Source organism: Dipteris shenzhenensis, chromosome 14 (assembly GCF_047967505.1).
Source record: "Dipteris shenzhenensis isolate YYH24624 ecotype China chromosome 14, Dip_SZ_1.0, whole genome shotgun sequence".
In the NCBI taxonomy this organism is placed as follows: Eukaryota; Viridiplantae; Streptophyta; class Polypodiopsida; order Gleicheniales; family Dipteridaceae; genus Dipteris; species Dipteris shenzhenensis.
The window spans coordinates 36,286,702-36,302,973 of record NC_141609.1 but is presented as its reverse complement, the minus strand read 5'-3'; the positions used below and the strand labels follow the sequence as shown (position 1 = coordinate 36,302,973).

Genomic DNA, 16,272 nt, shown 5'->3' with positions numbered 1-16,272 from the left:
CACAACTAAATCTTCCTAAACCTTGATGCTTTGAAAAGATTTGTCCACATAGCCAAATCTTCCTAGACACTCATGATTAGAAAGAAGATAGCAAGATTTGGCCGCATGGCCAAATCTCCCTAGACCCTCGTGATTAGAAAGAAGCTAGCAAGATGGCCGCATGGCCAAATCTCTTTAGACCTAGGTGATTTAAAAGAAGCTAGAAAGATTTGGCATCACAACCAAATCTCCCCAAATCTTGCTGCTTTGAAAAGATTTGGCCGCACGGCCAAATCTCCCTAGACCCTTGTGATGAGAAAGAAGCTAGCTGCACAGTCAAATCTCCCTAAACCCTTGTGACTTATAAAAAGCTAGAAAGATTTCACATCGTAGCCAAGTCTCCCCAAACCTTTGTGCTTTGAAAACTTGGTGCTTTGAAAAGATTTGGCTGCACGGCCAAATCTCCCCAAACCTGGCGCTTTGAAAAGATTTGGCTGCATGGCCAAATCTTCCTAAACCTGTGCTTTGAAAAGAATTCGCCGCACGGCCAAATCTCCATAGACCCTTATGATTAGAAAGAAGCTAGCAAGATTTGACCACACACAAATCTCACCAAACCCTGGTGCTTTGAAAAGATTTGGCTGCACGGCCAAATCTCCATAGACCCTCGTGATTAGAAAGAAGCTAGCAAGATTTGGCCGCACGGCCAAATCTCCCTAAACCTGGTGCTTTGAAAAGATTTGGCTGCACGGCCAAATCTCCCTAAACCTGGTGCTTTGAAAAGAATTGGCCGCACGGCCAAATCTCCCTAAACCTGGTGCTTTGAAAAGAATTGGCCGCACGGCCAAATCTCCCTAAACCTGGTGCTTTGAAAAGAATTGGCCGCACGGCCAAATCTCCATAGAACCTTGTGATTGGAAAGAAGCTAGCAAGATTTGACCGCACGCAAATCTCCCCAAACCCTGGTGCTTTGAAAAGATTTGGCTGCACGGCCAAATCTCCCTAAACCTGGTGCTTTGAAAAGAATTGGCCGCACGGCCAAATCTCCCTAAACTTGGTGCTTTGAAAAGAATTGGTTGCACGGCAAATCTCCATAGAACCTTGTGATTGGAAAGAAGCTAGCAAGATTTGACCGCACGCAAATCTCCCCAAACCCTGGTGCTTTGAAAAGATTTGGCTGCGGCCAAATCTCCCTAAACCTGGTGCTTTGAAAAGAATTGGCCGCACGGCCAAATCTCCCTAAACCTGGTGCTTTGAAAAGAATTGGCTGCATGGCCAAATCTCCATAGACCCTTGTGATTGGAAAGAAGCTAGCAAGATTTGACTGCACACAAATCTCCCCAAACCCTGGTGCTTTGAAAAGATTTGGCCGCACGACCAAATCTCCATAGACCCTCGTGATTAGAAAGAAGCTAGCAAGATTTGGCCGCACGGTCAAATCTCCCTAAACCTAAGTGATTTAAAAGAAGCTAGAAAGATTTGACTGATTTGAAAGAAGCTAGCAAGATTTGGTTGCACAGCCAAATCTCTCCAGACCCTAGTGCTTTGAAAGAAGCCCACAAGATCTGGAAACAAGGCCAAATCTCCCCAAACTTTGGTGCTTTGAAAGAAGCCCATATGATTTGGCCACACATCCAAACCTCCCGTTCCAGTGCTTTAAAAGAAGCCCATAAGATTTGGCCGCACGGCCAAATCTCCCTAGAATCTGGTGCTTTCCAAATCTACTACTATGTCCAGTGTCCAATTCTAGATTCTATTTCAGATATGTTTATCGATAATGTGTTTTGTCTAACATTAAAGATTATAAAGATGATACTTTGTATATTGCTTGGATTTTTTGTACAGGAAAGACACAAATGTGAAGAAGGTTGAGAAAGTTATAAGTGGATTTGCAGAAAAAAGCATACCTTGGTACTTTGACATATATAGTATTGAGGGAGCACAGTTGACACGAGTTCACTTATTTGTTTTGTTACCTAATAAAAGTGCATACACTTGTGTTGGATCGGTACATCAAATCACTGAAGATGTGGTTGGAAAAGAGGGAGATATTGGATTGTTGATCATTATAAATCAAAATAAGAAGTTTCTCTTGGATCCCAGCGATTATGAAGCATCTCGTATGAAGTCTGATGTAGATGACAACATGCACTCAAGAGGCTGGATAAGTGTTGAATCAATTGATGGAAATGAAATTGACACAGTGACAACAATCATTGAATCATATCGCAAAGTTTCAGCAACATTAAAGAAGCGTAAGAGTGGGGAAGATAGTGGGGAAGGAACAAAGAAAGGAAAATCGACTGTGGTTCAAGCACCAGGTGGTAGCGGAGAAGGGGCAAAGAAAGGAAAGCTAACTATAGTTGATGTACCACAAGAAGGAACACCTCCAGAGGGTATGCTAGCAGTTGTGGAAAGAAGCAGTGGTACTGAATTGGAGCCAAGTGGAAAGGTCATAGGAAAAAAAGGGCAAAAGAAACCATCAGGCTTGGTGGAATATGAAAAATACTACCCATTCGGGTTGCATGCAACATTTTCAATTCCAGTTACAAGATGTCAAAAAGCTCCTCCAAGCTATGTATATAGAGGGTTGAACAAAGAGCATGTGGAGAAGCTTGCTGCAGACTTCGGTTATAACTCTAGGCCTCCTGCTGCTGTAGCGGATTTAATGCCTTTCAATCCTGAAACAAAGCAGCCCCTGGAAAGGGTAGATAAAAAGGATTTAACCAAGTGCCACTACTGGATACTATCTGGACAACATTCAATATATGCTGCTAAAATATTCACATCTAATGATGATAACAGCACGGCCCAAAGAAAGAACTACTACCGCACCCGCCAGGCGAGGATTGTAGTGAATTGCCCCGCATGCTTTTGTGTGGAGATATCAAAGATGGCAAACCTGGAGTCTCAAAATATCTTGAGACAATCTCCATACATTGATATACTTAAGCAGGTGAGGGGACAATGGATTCTCTTTAACAGACCCAAGAAAGCACAACAAGGGCTTGCAAAAGGACATCCAGATCGTGAGAATTGGGATGTAAGTACAGATTTTAATTATGAATCATTTTTTACAAGTCGGTTTCATAATTATTACATTCTAATGGATTCATATATTTTGCAGGCTTTCATTGACACTGGCAAGGTAACATTGGGCAATAGCTTTGCCACGAAGGATGTACATATGATAATCACAAGCGATGCCATTTATGATGGTTGGATCTCCATCCTTGAGGATTACATTGCAGGCAAATATTCACAAGATGGAAAATGCCGTAGGCAACCCACAGTCTCAATGTTTAGATGCTTGCGTGGATTGAGTGATGATCAAATTGGTCAAATTCAAAATGACATTAAGGAAGGTAGAGTAGTCATAGCTAAAACAAAGACGGATGCCATGATTCTTGATATTGAAGGACGAGCTATGCAAATCAAGAGAGATGCTGCACTACAAGAAGAACTTTATATGTTTATATCCGCAGAACAGCCTTCTTTAATGTTAAAAAATTGGGATGAGTGCAGATTACATTTTAAAATTACTCCAGAATTGTATCATCGGATTCGTGGTTGCTCTGACTCATGGTTAAAAGTGAAGCTTCAACAGGGCAAGGAAACTCCACCATTGCCTGATGCTGCAAAGGGGTATCTGAGGTGGATTATGGGACAAAGTGAAGGTGCAAGTCATGGACCGAATTCCACCCGGCCTTGGAGGTTCTACACAGTCGGTTCAAACATGGAGGGAATGGAATTTATACATAATGTGTACCAAGAGCCAATGGCAATAGGGGTTGCCTTTTTGGATGTAATGTATGGACCAAGCAGAAGTAGAAATTGGAATGAGGATCGCTTTGAGTGTTTGTTGAAAAGCTTGATGACAATCGCTTCTCCCCCAGTGCAATTCCTTCTTGTGGTGTTCTTGACCATGGACCATGTATCATGTTTGAAGAATGCATTAAATAAGACATGCGGAAAATATAAAATACACTTCGGTTGCCTTAATTTTGAAACTGCAGATATCTTTGTCACTGGATCTATGGATGGCTTAATTGCCTGTGTATTGGTAAGCAAGGAAAAGCATTTCAATGATATTGAGCGCTATACCAATGCACAATGTAAGCCATCAATATATGTTGCAGATGAAAAATATGAAAAATCAAGTGGTGCAGAAGAATCAGGTGATGAGGATGATGATGACGAGGATGATGATGATGAATTTGACATTGAATTGTCCTTGAAAAGAAAACGTTCAAGTATCATGAAAGACATGATCATGGGTTTCTGTCGAGAAGATGAGTATGTATTGGACTTGTTCTCTGAGGGGCTTGCTGCAATAGAGTCTCTTTCTTGTAAGAGGCGTGTTGTTTCAGTTGTTGAGACTTATGAGGAGTTGGCAAAGGTTGAAAGTATATGTTGCACGTATGCTTACAGTAATCATGAAATTCGACAATGGGCTGGCTTGCAAGAACCAATATTGGCAATAGAGGGGGTGCCAAAAGAAGATGATACAATTGAAGGTGGAGGGGATAAAGAAATTGATACCATACTAGGACAAAAAGAGCTTCAACCCTTCAATGAAGAGCAGCGTGAGCATTTACAAAAACACGCTTCAAAGTTTTGGGAAATAGAAGAGGAAGCAACAGGTCCTTGAAATTGTCCTTTTATATGGTGTTCGTGTTTTCCATATGTTATCTTGCTATATTCTCCATATGATGTATTAATTTTGTTCCAAAGATCTTTTAATATTTCTTGGAAATTTCTTCTATCTCATTGCCATAATTCAAACATTCATATGTATTCTTGAATATGTTTAATTTTCTATATTTCATGAAAAGATGTGTTTGCATGTTGTAATACCTTTGGAGTGTGATACACATCCAAATTTATTTACGAGTTCATAAATGTTAAAAAGTGTGTTGAGTCTTGATCGTGATGAATGAATTAGTGTAAATTGTTGTTTCCATCCTTATTCACTTCATATGAATGCTCAAATATGTTTTGGCTGCTTGGCCAAATATTTTCTTAGTGGGAACACTCGGGCAATGCTAGATAATGTTGGACTCCACTCTATCTATTACGCAAAGGTTTTTGGCATTGTAAGGATATGTAATTTTGGGGATTAAAATAACTTGAAAGGGTATAGATTCAACAACTTTAGGGGGTATACTAAGCATATGAACATGAATGCTTTCTTTATTTTAGTATTCCAATTTTGTTTTGAAAAAGAAAAACATGAATAGAAATTGCATTGAGAGCACACAACCTAAAGTTTGACAATTTGGTTTTCCATCTCAATCTTCAGTTTGTTTCTACTTATGAATTTCATTTCCTTGTTTATCAACAGATATTGGCCATCTCAATTTCACATCGCTAGAAGCATTGCCTGTACATGTGACACCTGATCCAATGATTCATTATGTGCCTAATTTGAACATTAGCATGCAAGTTCCAAGCTCAACATGGTTGATTGAAAATGTTGAGGATGCAATGTCTGCAGTTAATGTTCCATTGACAAATGTGAATGCAAGCTTAGAAGGTAAAGGAGAAGATGCAATGTCATTGTATGAAGCCAAGGTGCAGGAAGAAATCTTAGAAGGTAAAGGAGAAGACATAATGTCACGCTCAGAAATAATGTCAAAAGAGGTGATAACAAAAATAAGACTAGCAGTGATAATAGATTTGAAAGGGTTATTGCTCGAGCATTGTTTTTCAAAGTCAAATAAACATATGAGCTTGCACAATGGGAAGCATTGGCTTGTTCTCCGTCCTGGGTGTTTAGAGTTTCTACAATGGTTGCTCGATCACTACCATGTTGGCATTTGGTCCACTGGAGGAGAAAAGGGCATGGTGCAACACATGCTGGACACTTTGGAGCATCATGTTAACAGAAAGTTACATTTCTTCATGGTTTGGGGTGCGATGGCATGCCACAAGCATACAAAGAGTAGAATCATTCGACCAGATAGGATGAATTTGGAAGCGGAGTTTAAACCATTAATGAGAGTGTGGTGTTGTTTTAAAGAGGAATGCAAACCAGCAAGAACAGTGTTCATTGATGTTTCGCCTTACACGGGTTGTGTTAATCCAGCAGAAAATTGCATTTTCCCTACAAAATTTGATATAGATTGTGGTGATTCTATTTTGCTTCATGAGTTATTACCATACCTACAGATGCTAGATGATGCAGTAGATGTGCGCAGTGCCATCTCTTCTAACAGATTTGGTCAAGCTCCGATTGTCGAAGGGCATGATATGTTCTATTATTTTCAACCAGTGATCCTTGAATTCAAAGAAAAAAACAAAGAAGTTCTCGAAAGGATGAATGTCGAATCTCATATGTCTACTCGTAGTTCAAAAAAAGACACAGAGAAAGGTATTACTTCACCTATAACCAAAACTAGAGTGAGAGGGACTTGTCCTACTACAAAAAGTATGGTGCATGCTCAACATGTTACATTGACTGAAGAGGAAGAATGCATGCTAGGAAAAATTGCCAAAATGGGGCCATTGAAAGATAGTGAGGCAAAACGCTTTGCTATGGTTCTTGGATGCAAGGAAAGGGGAATCACTGCCGATGCTGCAAGGGCATTCTTAGCCAACTTGATTCGATTTTATTGTATAGACAACCCTTAGGGAATGTGAGTGATCTTGTTAATTAGAGTTGCAAACACAAATGCTCAACTAAAACATTTGTACCTACATTCTGATTTATATTTGGACACTATTTGGTTAGATTCGATTTTCAAAACATTATGTTTCAATTTGTTTTGTGAAAGAATTAATAGACGTTGAGTTAGTACCTTGTCCAAAAAATGCTATGTGCTTTATGATGTGAGTTTGTATTCCTCCACTAAAAGAATGATTCTTTGATTTTAAACATATGATAGGTGTTGCAGATTGTCCTGAAAAGTTGAAGAGCTATCTTATTACAAATTTTGATCCTGCATCCAATGGCTTATGGAAACATAAATTGCCCATACCCATTGAGCACGTGTTCGAAATGAATGGCATCCATTATGAAGTAAAGAAATCAACAATACCTGGGGCAGGATATGGTCTTTTTGTACATACGAGCATCAAGAAAAAACAAGATTTGATGGTATATAATGGTCCAAAGTATGATTATGATACTTGGAGATCTCTCCTCAAGTTTTTCCCAAGGATGAAGACTTATGGAATGTTTGAAGATCCATTCATTGAGCCATTGACAGATGTGAAATGTATTGTGGGAGATGTATTGTATGGAAACATTGCTGGATATATAAATAGCTCAATGTATTATAAAGAAAGAACAAATGTTATATTTGTATACATCCCTAAACTACCACCTTGGGCTCAAAAGTCACAAGGAAATTTGAGTGCCCATGGGTACATTACTGTGCAAACCATAAAGGATATCTCCTTCAGAGATGAGCTACTTTGTGAGTATGAATACTAGTATGGAATTGTTAATGATTATGTTAAACAATGTGGTGAAAAATTGGCTATGTGTCAATGGTTTTGATTATATTTAGTACAAGAAAGCAATTTAAAAAAAGGTTTTTATCAAGACCATGTCTCTGAGTTTCATGAGCTCTATTGTGATGGAGAGTTTCATGAGCTCTATTGTGATGGAACGGTGTTTTTGAACACCACATTTATATGATGGATGTCAAAGCTCTACCATAATCCTATTGCATATGTCAATACTGCAATTTATCAACATAGAAACATAAGCATTTGACATTAATTTTATACATCTAATATACCAAATAAAAATTGACAGTTGTTGCAAGTTTAATTTTGTTTTTGAAGACCACATTTATATGATGGATGTCAAAGATCTATAACAACCCTATTGCATATATCAATACTCTAATTTAATTTACTCCAATGAATCTTCCTAATGCAACATCTATAAATTGGTTTTTCTTTGTGGTTTCGATGCATACAAAACAACAAACATCTTTCTTTCACTAGTAAATCAACAAGTGTTTTGGCCATGGAGCCATGTTCACATCTATTAAGGCCTTTTGCCATAGCAACATACAGAAGATTTTTGCTTGGGTTTCTAGGAATTGGGAAAGTATTGTGCATGGTCTAGTCTCCCCCAACATAATTGAAACTTGGGTCCTCAATGGAGCTAATGTTTCAATAAAAAACATCAAATTTTACTTTTGAAGTGACTATATTTTATTTCGTGGGAATTGGGATTTTCCCAAATTCTCTAATATAGTGTTTATTCCAACAAACAAGATTATTGGTTCTCAAATAGCTCCTGAAAAGTGGCCAGTGCAAGTAGGAGTATGTTTGACAAGTGTAGAAGTAAGGAAGCTACAAAGATCCGGGTTTCTTCTAGATGTTTCTGAGATTTTGGGCAGTTCTGATGCAAATAACACACCTAGTGGAAATCAAATACCAAACCTCTAAAAAAAAGTGACTCCTACCTCTAGCCATCGCAAGATGAAGTGTAGGACAAGCATTTCAAAGGAAACTGTAGATCGCATTGAACGCTCTTTGAATGCTGCAGATAATGTGACCCCAGGAATGATTTACAAAGTGGATGAAGATGAAGAGTTCATGGTTGAAAGATTTGAATTTGATCCTATGGAAAAGACATATACAGTGCGTGTTTGCAGTGAACCATTATGTACTTGCAATGACTTCATTCAACATGCATCACAAGGAATATTTGTTCCATGCAAGCACATGTAGTTTACCTTCGTGTCTTGGGACAGAATATGGATTGCATGGCAATTCACCAACCCCGCCTCACTGCTATGGATATCTTCTAGTTGCTGACTTCTCCTAGAGTCTACATCAGCCATAAAGCAATGTTGATTCAAGATAAATTTCAGACCCATATTTCAAGTGGCATGCAGATTTGTTTTGCCCATGTTACAGTCAAGTTGGAGTCATCAAATTCCCTTGATATTTATTTTCGGCACAACATTCATATAACCTAGACAATTTTGAATTTTTGCTTTGTAGTTATCAATTGAATCAATGATGTGACATGCACCTCTCTTCTGGCCTCTATTAGATTCAATTTAGAGTGGTATCCCTTTGACATATATTAAATGACATACATGTGATGAAGCCTTGATACACTTTGCAAGGTCATGGATTTGAATACTCACTTATGAAGTTGAACTTCTTGAGCACCTTGTGTTTTCTAGAACATGTTTTTTTAAATACCTTGTCATTAAATACATCTGAAAGGGATACCACTCTAAATCGAATAAATGGATACCCTTAGATTAAATTTAGAGTGGTATCCCCCTTTGACATGGTGAAGGGTCAATAGGATGCAAACATGCATGAACTCAGTGCATGAGCTCTCATATTGTATTGTTTGAAAAAAGCAATGTTCTAACATTGCATAATCATTTCAAAGATCAGCAAGCTTGAAAAAAAAGAAAAAGAAAAGCCGAGTGTATTAATGCGGTGTTCAGTCCTCAAAAAGAAAGACCAAGTACAAAAATTGGCAAAATATTAGCAAGTTACACATACAAGGCATGTAACTAGTAAATGTTGTATCTGCAATTCTAGTGAGTTAGTGAGTTATGAAGATTTTGCATACAAATTCTTAAAATGAAGATGAATATTACATGTCAATTCTTTTAGTCGTTGCATTCAAATGTCCCTCTTGATTGCATTCAAGCGCCCCTCTTGTTTGCTTTACTCTTGTTGAAGTTTTCTAGTTAGCATCTCTTTTGCTCCCCAAATGGCATTTCCAACTTTCTCAACTGGTATTGGACACAAATTCAAGTATATGGACCTTAGCATGACATAAAATATGATAGAAAAGATTATGATAGCTTTTCAATTGTTCTAACAATGTCATGGGCACTACTTTGTAGGGAGGGCTTTGAAAGAGAAAACAATGAAAGGTTTCCAAAAACAAGAAACACACCGAAAGAAACGGTGTTTAGACCGTCATTGGAGTTTAGCACGCCGTAACTTAAGCAAGTTCAGGAGGCCGAAGAGCTTCTCACCACTTCCATCATCTCTTTGGCCTTCTCTCTTGCCTTGTCCCCTTGTGTCCCTTGCATGAGCCTCCTCACCCCTCCTTCTACGTGCCTCCTTGCCACATAGATGACAGACGAATCCGCCTACATATCCAACCATTTTAAGCAATCGTGCTCTGTGGCTGGTTGACATGAGGAAGCTTGGTGAAACAAGGGGCCGATCCCGTATGCTGGAATTTGAGCCACCCTGAGCGCTTCGAAGGCATCGCGTTCTAGCTCAGGTACTCTGTGGATGAGAACCGTTCTACAGCTTTCATACCAGAACAAACGTTCACCAAGAATCGAGCGAGGATGCCGGATGGATCAGCAACAAGAACTTCTTGGGGATAATGCTCGAGCGGAATAGCAGGAAGACCCTGGATACAGTCAATCATGACAGGGTTATCTTTTTTCTAGCGGGCATCTTAATTGAACCTGCAAAGCCATTAAGCGAAGAAGCGTGACCAGAACAAAGTTTTACAAGTCCCATCTTGGATTTTATAGCTTCTATCATGGGCCATTCTATCTTCAAGAGGGAGATATCCCTTCGAAAAGAGCTGAGGAAGGTTCCAAGTGGTTAAATATATACACTATTGCAGTTGAGGTACAGTACTCGATCCTGGGAATTCCAAATTTATCGGCTACATCCTGAGTGTCGGGGACGAAGAAATCGGAGATGGCGAGGCGTTAATCCTACAGGGCGAGAAATAACATTAGGCAGGTTACGGGATTCTCCAGGGTAAGCTTCTCAAGGAGCTGCTCAAGGCCCCGGTGCATGGAGGGGGAGAAGTCAAAGAGGGAGTGTGGTTGGCCGGGCGGGAAACCATCGGGAACAACATGGATTTGGATGTCGGAGGGGTGATGGGGGGAGGAGAGGCGATGCTAGTGTAGGAGCTGGGTGTACTCGGAAGAGTCGAAGTAGACAAAGGAGATGGAGAAGCCGAGGGAGGAGAGGGAGCGGGCGAGGAGCATGCAGCCATTGACATGACCTTGGCCAGCCGCAGGGACGATGACTGCGTGGGGAGTTGCAGACGGCATACCCACAGCTGAAACTTGAGAATAGCACTAAAGAGTGAGATGAGTAGCTAGTGTGAGAGTGAGGGGGGTGAGGCAGGTCGGTACTTAGATAACGCGGCTTTTGTGATGGAACTCTTCTCCTCCCTCACGTCAGAAGGTCTTCCATCCAAAATGGATTTGAATAGGCATAAGGAAAGGTCATTCTTCTCCTAGTGTACAAACGGACTCACAAAACGAGGGTCCAAAGCCAAAAACAAGAAGGCGGCTAACCATAACCACAACCTTTTGAACAAAATGTTCTTCATAAAAGCTCCTTTAATTTGGGTTGTTAAAAAAGTAGTCCAAAAGAAACTTTTGCACAAGAATTTTTTAAGAGTGGTTCTACATATTGCTCACCTCAAGAGTGATGAAGAGCAAACTCCCTTCTCCCCCCTTACGTAAGCAAGGAGAGCAACATTGAATGGTGACTCAACTCTTCACGTTTGTTCTACATCCTCAAAGTCTATTCTAGAAGATACTTGCATGGGTCCACTCTTTTCCAAGGAGGACCATTTTCATGTCTTTTTGTTCTTTGGGGTTGAGAGTGACTCAACTTCTTTCAAGAATCTTTCTAGAAAGGCTACCTTTTGTGATCGTAGTAATAGAGTGTCCCTCTAAGTATCCCCAAAGTGTTTCTAGAATATTTTCTTGGTCCAATGCATGTCTCCACTCTCCAACAATTCAAGTGAGGAATAAGTGGCTTATGGGGCCATTTTGAAGCTTTCAGACATTGTAAATTTTGTCTACATATTCTATGTACATTTGATGAGGCATGAAACAATACTTGTCAAAACAATAAAGGATGATAGTTATTGCCCACACATTACAATAGAGGTTACAAATAACCACTGTCAAAACCTAGATTATCTTTTAAACTGTAAATAGTGTTAAAAGAAAAATTGAAGAGTAGCTTTTGATTGAGCCATCAGAATGACATATCATGCACTCCTCTCTAGTACCCATTTATGTCATTATAAATCTTACATCATGACTCAAACATATTTATATTAGGAATTCACAAGACATAAAAATATTCTTATGTCAAGACCAAAATATTGACTTATATATATGTGTGTGTGTGTGTAAACAAAAATGCAGACTTATATTGCAAAAAGGGAGGGGGAACTCCTAAACAAAATCCCCTTATAAAGGAAATGGCAACCTGACGGGTCAACACCCATGGCCTGCACTAAGTATAGCAAGACACACCCAACTACCACGAGGGCACTAACTATACATGTAAAAACCCGATAATCTCCTATAATAACTGAGCCACCAGTTTATCTCTTTTGCCTGAGATACTCTCAAAATCAAGCAAAGAACTCTTACAACAATCTAACAAAACTGAATCTGTAAATCCCTAAGTAGTGAGGAGATAATCTATCCAAAGCAAAAGCCTATTTCGTACTGACGAGACCACCTTTGTCACTGCAGCTCTAATGTATTGCCAATAAGCCTATTCCATACTGACCAGACCACCTTTGTCATTGCAGCTCTAATGTACTACCAATAAGCCACAAGCGTGGAAGGTAAACCTAAGGTATCACATAGGACCCCTCGTTTCCAGTTGGCTCCCAACCATCCAAGGCGCTCTCCTTTTGGCAAACTCCACCTTAAACCACAAAGACCTAGTGGCTAGGCAATGCCGCATCACATGCAGAACATGCTCCACCGCTTTCCCACAAAGGCCCAAGCACATTGGCTTTACCACGAACCTCTTCCTGAGCTTCGCCTACAAAGGTAGCCAGTTATGTAGAAGCTTCTATAGTAGGAAACAACATTGTCCAACCCTACAATCTTTCCATATGCTTCTAAAAAACTCCCTTCCACTACCGAGAGGACCTCTTTAACCCCCATACTTTATTCAAATCATGAACCTCAACACATTCCTTCACCAAATGACTCTGGCAGAGATCTTATTCGTGCAAGTCGTACGACTGTTTCAGCCTCCATCTCCAACATTCAACACAGTTGGATGGCCAAGATTGTACAATGTGACTCGCTAAGCTAACCATTCCTGTTAATTGCTAAATCAATCTTGCCAAAATAAAATTTTCAATAAATTTTTGTCACTCTTATGTGTTTTGTATACTTATAAACACTCTGTAAAAGATGATAGCTCATTGAAATCTATTTTTTTGGAGGCATGCTAAATAAAGTTTCAAATCTAAGTACTCTCTCCGTGAAACTCTGTGTTACTATACATTTGTGAGCATTTTGTAATCACATGTATATTTTTTTAAAATAGTCCTATGACTCTACCTTAAGCTCAAGAGCAAAAGCCGCATCTTCATCAAGTTGTGATTTTTTTGCCAAAATCTCAAAAAGACACTTTTATGTCCTATTATGCTACCAAACTAATGTTAAGCATCGCTCTGCTCTATTAGTGTAGGCCGCGGGCATGTCCCCTTATGACGTCCAATTTTTATAAATGGCCTTTTTTTGGGTCTGACAAGCTCTATAAATATAAAATATCCTTTTTACAAAAAAAAAGAGTCTGTCTTCTATGAAAGATCCATACTCGTGTGATGCTCACCAACCATAAGAGTGGTAGCTAACCATATTAAAGTTGTTCTTTAGGCATTGCTATCACTAATGTTTTTGTGTCTTGCAAATTCCTAATAAACTCTTGTTTGAGTCATGACATAAGATTTATAATGACATTGATGAGTACCATAGATCATAAGTGTTTTAGATATATATGCCATTCTTGTGGCTCACTCATAAGCTACTCCTTACCTTTTATTTTAGCACTATCTACATTCAAAAAAACAACCTTGCATTATTGGATGTATATTTTAAAAAGTTACAACAATGGTAACAAGTATTTTTATGTAATGTGTCATTAATATATATCATGCTCTATACTTTTTACAAGTATTGTTCTTCTCTCTCATCACATGTACATAATATGTAGATAGAATACTATGCATGGAGGCTTCAAATGTCCCTACAAGCTACTTATTCCTTGCATTGTAAGTGGGCCCCAATTTTTTTTTTGTTGAAGGCCCTTCCCCCAACACAAGATGAAGACAATACTCTATAAAGCAATATAAAAAAACATGAAAATGCTCTTGAGGAAAAAAAAACATGAAAATGGTCCTCAAAGTGGACCTAGACATTAGAATCTTCTAGAACACACTTTGAGGATGCTTTTAAATACTCATAAAGAATTGAGTCAACCAACAGAATCTTCTGGAACACACTTTTGAGGATGCTAACGTGACAAATTTAGTCACTTTTGACCTATTGTTATTGCTCTTGCTCTTCAATCACTCTTGAGGTGACCCACATGTACCCTAACTATCGAAAATTCTTTTATGGTTTGTAGATGCTTAGAAGCTTCTTTTCCTTTACTTTTTAACTAGCCAAATTAGAGGAAGCACATTATGTGATCACTTGTGCTATTGTCTTATTAATCGTCTTACATTATTATGATCATTTTTGTTTTGCAACTCACTCACGCGGCTTGCTCAAACGTACCCCGCGAGTGTCTCTTGTGCTTCCAACCTCCACGAGGTCCTTCCTTGTGTGAGGAGACTTTTCTTAATCCTTTTCTTTATTAAATCCTGGGAACCCATCTTATATATAGCCTACCTACTCTCAGAACATACATATCCGTCACTCTCAGCAAACTTCAGCTATCATGGGAACGTCGCCCGCAACTCCCCACGCACTCATCGTCCCTGCGGCTGGCCAAGGCCACATCAATGGCTGCATGCTCCTCGCCCGCTCCCTCTCCTCCCTCGGCTTCTCCATCTCCTTTGTCTACTTCTCTTCCGAGTACACCCAGCTCCTCCACAAACATCGCCTCTCCTCCCCCCTTCACCCCTCCATCCAAATCCATGTCGTTCCAGATGGTTTCCAGCCCGGCCAGCCTCACTTCCTCTTCGACGAGGCCTCGAGCAACTTCTTGAGAAGCTTAGCCTGGAGAATCCCGTCACCTGCATCGTCTCAGATTCCTTCGTCCCAGACGCTCAGGATGTAGCCGATAAATTCGGAATCCCCAGGATTGATTACTGGGCCTCGACTGCAAAGGCGTATTTGATGATTCGTAACCTTCCTCAGCTCTATTCAAAGGGATATCTCCCTCTTAACGGTAGGATGGCCTTGATCTTTAAAAATAAAAGATGTGAGTTGTAAAGGTCTGTTCTGTTCACCCTTCTTCGTTTGACGGTTTGGCAGGTTCAGCTGCCCGCTGGAAAAATGACAACGCAATCATGATTGACTGTATCCAGAGTCTTCCCGCTTTTCCGCTCGACCATTATCCTCAAGACCTGCTTGTTGCTGATCCATCCAGTATCCTCGCTCGATTCTTGATGAACGTTAGTTCTCGTATGAAAGCCGCAGAACGGGTTCTCATCCATACAATATCTGAGCTAGAACGCAATGCCTTCGAAGCTTTCAGGGTGGCTCAAATTCCAGCGTACGGGATCGGCCCATTGCTTCACTACGCTTCGTCAGGCCGTCGACCAAATGGCACGGCCAACGAGCACGAGTGCTTAAAATGGTTGGATACGCAGGCCAATTCGTCCGTCATCTATGTGGCTTTTGGAAGCTACGCGACTCTGTCTTGGGAGGAGATGAAAGAGCTGGCCTATGGGCTCGAGGCAAGTGCACAGCCGTTCTTATGGGTAATCAGGACAGATGCGTAAGATCATAAAGTGGGCACCGCAAGTGGAGGTGTTGGGGCATGCGGCGGTGGGGGGATTCTTGACGCACTGTGGATGGAACTCAACGATGGAGAGCTTATGGGCGGGGGTGCGGATGCTTGGCTGTCCGCGGGTGGCGGAGCAGAGGTCGAATGCAAGCTACGTAGAGCGAGTATGGAAGGTAGGATTTGAGCTGGAGAGGACGCAGGAGGGAGGACTAGCAAGGAGCCATGTAGGAAGAGGGGTGAGGAGACTGATGCAAGAGACGCAAGGGGAGAAGGCAAGACTCAAAGCCAAAGAGACGATGGAAGTGGTGAGAAGATCTTCTCAGGAAGGCGGCCTCTCTTTTGCTAACTTGCTTAAGTTTTACAAGGACATCAGCTTACTCTGCCCTTATGTCCAATGAGTTGTTTCTTAATGTTTTCTTTAATTATAATGTTTCTATTAGCAATATCCCTCCTTAGAGGGAGTGCTGTAGTTCTAAGGAGTGATATAGTGGAGGATTGAAGCGAATATCTAAGGAGTGATATAGTGGAGGATTGAAACTTATTCGCATTGCCTCCTTAGAGAGAGTGTTAGAGTGAAATTGAAACTTA

General features: G+C 40.3%; 1 pseudogene; it reads left to right on the top strand.

Annotated features, from left to right (window-relative positions):
- The first annotated feature begins 14,587 nt into the window (after positions 1 to 14,587).
- On the top strand, positions 14,588 to 16,082 carry LOC147894557 (UDP-glycosyltransferase 85A2-like; annotated as a pseudogene).
- The last annotated feature ends 190 nt before the right edge of the window (positions 16,083 to 16,272 follow it).